Here is a 5,831-nt window from a genome sequence, read left to right on the forward strand (position 1 = left end):
TTATGTGCAGTGGACCTTGCTTTCGAGGAACTTAAAAATTCTACTAAGACAAGATATTGACCATAGGTATTTGAATTCTTGGCATGTTCAGTAATTATTCTATTGGCTTGTACAAAACGTGAAAAGAAAGAAAATTGGATTTGAAATTTAAAAATATTATAAAAACCTTTGAAGTGAAAAGCATTTGAAATAAAAATGCTATATTAGAAAACAATTTGACTCTAGAATTGTACTCTATTTTGGAGTAACCATTCTGTTTTATTAGGAAAATGTGAAGAGTAGATGCCTTAGAGAATGGAGGAACCTCTCCCCTTATGGATTGCTCTGTCTTCATCCTCCTCCTCATCATTGTGGAAATAACTACATTATAAAGAAAGTCATAAAAGACGAACGTCTTTATTTTTTTTTTCATTTTTTTTGAGATGGAGTTTCTCTCTTGTTGCCCGGGCTGGAGTGTAATGGTGCGATCTTGGCTCACCACAACCTCTGCCTCCCAGGTTTAAGCGAGTCTCCTGCCTCAGCCTCCCAAGTAGCTGGGACTATAGGCATGTGCCACCATGCTTGGCTAATTTTGTATTTTTAGCAGAGACGGAGTTTCTCCATGTTGGTCAGGCTGGTCTCAAACTCCCGACCTCAGGCGATCTGCCCACCTTGGCCTCCCAAAGTGCTGGGATTACAGGCGTGAGCCACTGCGCCTGGCCGAATGTCTTTCTTCTAACCAGCCACGTGACACAAAATTGTTAACATTTTGATATATTTAGTCATTTTTTTCTGTGTATGTTTAAGCACACATAATTACCCTCAAATAAAAATGTGTTCCCCTTTCACTTCACATTGTAAATGGTTATTACACTAGAAAGGAACAAAACTTGCTCCTATTTTCTCTCTACTACATTCTCACACAACACTTTTGACACCAGATGTGTTGAGTTTTTTTCCCACACCAGCCAATTCTCCAATTCTCTGGTTACCACCTGGGTGTTCTACAATTCAATTATGACACTACTTGGAGTTAGTGCAGACTCCAGAGGTTAAAAGGTCAGTCACACAAGAGTGCTCTCCACTTCAGATACCAGTGACATGTAGCGGGTCCCTAGATTATACACACTTCTATCCGACTTGGCTACAAATTGGGAGTTCCCATGACCCCTCCTCAGGTTTGATAATTTGTCATGATGGCTCATGGAACTCAGGGAAACACTTGCTTGACTGGTTTATTACAAAGGATACAGATGAACAGTCAGATGAAAAAGTAGATAGAACAAGGATCTTTTTTCTCTGTGGAGTTGGGGTGTGCCACCCTCCTGGCTCGTAAATGTGTTCACCGCCCCATGAGCTCCCTGAACCTCACAGTTGAGAGATTTTTATGGATGCTTCATCTCACAGGCAAAGGAAAAATCATCTCACAGGCAGGGGAAACTCAACCTGTAGCCACTCTCTCCTCACTGGAAGATGGTTGGGTAGGGCTGAAAGTTCCAAACTTGTAATCAGGGCTCGGTCTTTCTGGTGACCAGCTCCCATCTAGGTACCTAACAAAAGTCACCTCATTAGAACAAAAGATACTCCTATCACCCTGGAAATTCCAAGGGATTTAGGAAGTCTGTGTTAAGAACTGAGGTCAAAGACCAAAAATTTGAACCAAAGATGCTCCCAGCACCAAGTATTTGAACAAAGATGCTCCTAGCACCTATCATTTAGGAAACAAGTTTTTCTAGGAGCTCTATGCCAGGAACTATAGATGAAGACAAAAGAAATATGTATTTCTTTCACAGTGTGACAGACATACAATTATTTAGTCTTTATTATCATTTTGTGTAGCAGTTTATTACGGACAATTTAAAACTTTGATAAAAGTAGAGAGGATAGTGTCATCCCTGTCACCCAGCTTCAACAATGATTGATATTTTCCCAGTCTTACTTTGTCTGTCCTTCTATTTTAGTTCTATTTTGCTGAAATATTTTAAACATATCCTGGACATTAATTACCATGACTTTAAATTATTTCATGGTAGTTTTTCAGTGGATTTACTTAATCATTCTTCTGTTGTTAGACATGTCGACCTACAAGGAAGAAGCTGAGGCAAAATTAATATAAATAGAGAGTCAGCCAGGCACAGTGGCCCTGTAATCCCAATACTTAAAGAGGCCGAGATGAGAGGATCACTTGAGGGCAGGAGTTCGAGACCAGCCTGAGGATCATAACAAAATCTCATCTCTACAAAAACAGAAGAAAAGTAGAGAGTTTATTTGGGCCAAACTTGAGGATTGCAACCCAGGAGCACAGACTCAAGTTGCCCTGAATATATCCTCTGATTAGCTGTAGTGGATTTTTAAAGGTAAAATAGGGGGACGGGGAGTGAAAGTGTGTCAGGAATTCTCATTGGCTTACAGAAATTAACATTGATTCAGCTATACATTGTTAAGCTGTAGGGTGATGGTTACAGTGTCCAATGTGGCATTATTAGGTTAATTTATAGCTACTTTTGGCAATAGCAGGCAGTTTCAAGAGATGAGCACCTAGCTCAAAGTGGGGAGTAGGCTGTGACTGCTGTCTCATTTTAATACCTCTCTGGGCCTGATATTAAAAGGGTTTGCATTCTTCAAATAATAAATAGTTCTTTGTTTTTTCCCATTTCACATTGTTTCTAATTCCTTGTTAAAGATGAACTTTTTTATATATAAATATTTAGGTGTTTCTGATGATATTCTTCAGCCATATCCTGAAGTTGTAATCACTAAAAGATATGAACCATTAAAATAAACTTTTTATAATTGTAAATGCAGTACATTTTCATTATGGATGTTTTGGGAAATAAATTTTAAAAAGAAGAAAATAAAAATTACCTCATTGTTTTCCAAAGAGACCCAACATCCCTTCTATCCACATTTTTGTAGTTTGCTTCTTACTGGGGTTGAAGGGAGTTTCTCAATGACTGCCTGGAGAAGAGCAAGCCTACTTACAGCCCATGTTATTGTTAAACTGGCAGATTAGAAAATAGCTGCATGCTAAGTACTTATTAGGAAGTAACATCTAAGACACAGTGTCCCGTTGATTGCCCTAATAGTTTTAGAGTCCTTCAGTATCGTCCTACCCTAAATGCTAAAAAGAACTGTCAGTATTCCTGAATTCCATCCTATTGCTACCTCTGCAGAATTTTTTCCCGCTGAATTTTGAGTTAGTGTGAGTCTGCTGGTTTGTTTCAAAAGATGTGTTGTGAGAAACTGTCTTGAGAAAATTGCTTCTGTTTACCATCCAGTAGTTCACAGGAGAAATTGTTGTCCTTTTACTGAGTTGAAGAAAGAAAATTTGATGAGGAAACTGGAAATGCAGGTGGTAGAAACTTAATCATATTGTGTCTGGGGGCTATTTTGTGATTGATAGAAAATAAATTATTTCTGTGGGAAGTAATTAGTCAGCTTGAGCACTGTTTAACAGATTTCTAGAGCCAAGCCAATTTTATTTGATCCTGCCTTTTATAAACTGGTAAATAAAAATAAGTGTGACAGATTTGAGACTTTACAACTTATTTAGGAACACAGAAGTGAAATCAATGTTTCATCCTCTGAAATAATTTTAAATACTTGAATTTTCCTTCTCTTTCAGTTCCAGGAATGGATGGAGGTGCTTTAACTGATACAAGTCTCACAGATTCCTATTTTAGCACCAGCTTTATTGGAGTCAATGGATTTGGAAGCCCTGTAGAAACAAAATATCCCCTGATGCAGGTATCCTCAGTATAAATTCATGTTGCACTATGCAGTTTATTCTAGGACCAGGGGACATATAGAGTCTTCATTTATTCCTACATTTATTGAGTGGGAGGTGAGATTTTAGGAGGCAGTGAGATGGGTGAGATGTAGGTAAACTATCTCCCATGGGGTTGGAGTTAATGAGAGCTTTTATAAGTGGGGGTTTGGTAGGGTTAGGGGCAAGAGTGACGAGAGTATGTAGAGAGGGTAGTTAGAGACTAATTTCACTTGTGTGTTTTGTTTGTTTGTTAGTTAAACTTGGTAGTGATAGCAATTTTGTTTTGTTTTGTTTTGAGACGGAGTCTTGCTCTGTCGCCCAGGCTGGAGCGCAGTGGCACAATCTCAGCTCTGCAAGCTCCACCTCCCGAGTTCACGCCATTCTTCAGCCTCAGCCTCCCGAGTAGCTGGGACTACAGGTGCCCGCCACCACGCCCGGCTAATTTTTTTGTATTTTTAGTAGAGACGGGGTTTTACCGTGTTAGGCAGGATGGTCTTGAACTCCTGACCTTATGATCTGCCCACCTTGGCCTCTCAAAGTGCTGGGATTATAGGCGTGAGCCACCACGCCTGGTCGATAGCAATTTTAAAATTATGTTTTGAGCAGATTATACATGTATTATGAAAGTTAAGTTACAAAAGGGCCTCCCTTCCGTCGTTACTCATCACTTTTCCAGTTAACCTTCCTAGAGGTAGCTACCATTACTGGTTAGAAGTTTCCTGTGTATCCTCTCAGGAATACTCTTTGCATTATAGAAGCATAGTGCTAGTTTTATTTTGTTTAATGCTTAAAATGTTAAATTTAAAGTCATAGTACTTGGGGCATTTTACGTTAAAAATGTCTTTTAATTTTTTTTGACCCCACTTTGTTGTTTTTGGCTCTTTTTTCCCCCTTTGTTTATCATATGACTGCATGCAATGCTTAGGAGATTTGTTTTTAGATTAGTTTTTGTTGATTAGTATTGCACAATGTTGTAGAATTGGAATAAAATTGGCAAGTATTCTAGTGTTTTTAATTGGAAAACTGCCATAATAGTAAAGGCAACGTATTGTCCTTTCTAGTTTCTGTGATGTACTACTGGATGGTTTTCCCCAGTATTACAATACGATATTTGAACACATTTCTCTCTCGCCCTCTCGCTCTCTCTCTCTCTCTCTCTCGCTCTTGCTCGCTCGCTCACTGTGTCACCCAGGCTGAAGTGCAGTGGTGTGATCATGGCCCACTGCAGCTTCAACCTTCTAGGCACAAGTGATACTCCTCTCTTGCCTCAGCCTCCTGAGTAGCTAGGACTTACGGGTGTGTGCCACCATGCCCGGCTAATAAAAATAATTTTAGCAGAGATGAGGTCTGTGTTGCCCAGGCTAGTCTCAAACTCCTGGTCTCAAGTGATCCTCCTGCTGTGGCCTCCCAAAGGAGGTATTACAGGTTGGGATTACAGGCATGAGCCACCACTCCTGGCCTAGTGTTTGTACTTCAAGCTGAACTGATTTTAAGGGTCTGTATGAAACCAATGCTTTTTTGAATTATTTTAACTTTTATTTATTTCTTGTAGCTATGCACTCTAAAGGTTGTTTATAAACAAACATGTACAGTCATATATAGAAATGGTTATATTTTATGAACAATGTAACTAGTTTATTGTATAGTTGTACCTTCTTTTAACTGCCCGTGAACCACAATTTCAGGTACTTTTTAATATATATTTTTGTATTAAAATTACCTCAGGAACTTAGCTTTTTTCTTCTCTTTTAAAATTATGCAGACATTAAATAAGAAGTTGAGCAAACAGATTCAGGACTCTAGAATTAAAGCCAGAGCTAGAAATTCCTAACTTATAATTTTTAAGGCATTGAGTTAGATGTTGTATATGAGACAACGATTTGTGGGTATGGGATGAAGGACCTTAAAAGATGGAGAGACCATACAGGCTATGGAGTGAGTCCAGAAAGCATAGAACGTGTTTAGAGAACAGAAAATATCCTACTTTTATAAGCTGTGTAAGGTGTATGAATGATAGTACAAATTGAGAAAGGATATTAGAGCATTTACTGGTTTTATTCATAGTCAGCATGTACCCTCCTCA

This window comes from Mandrillus leucophaeus, unplaced genomic scaffold (assembly GCF_000951045.1).
Source record: "Mandrillus leucophaeus isolate KB7577 unplaced genomic scaffold, Mleu.le_1.0 Scaffold61, whole genome shotgun sequence".
Taxonomy (NCBI): domain Eukaryota; kingdom Metazoa; phylum Chordata; class Mammalia; order Primates; family Cercopithecidae; genus Mandrillus; species Mandrillus leucophaeus.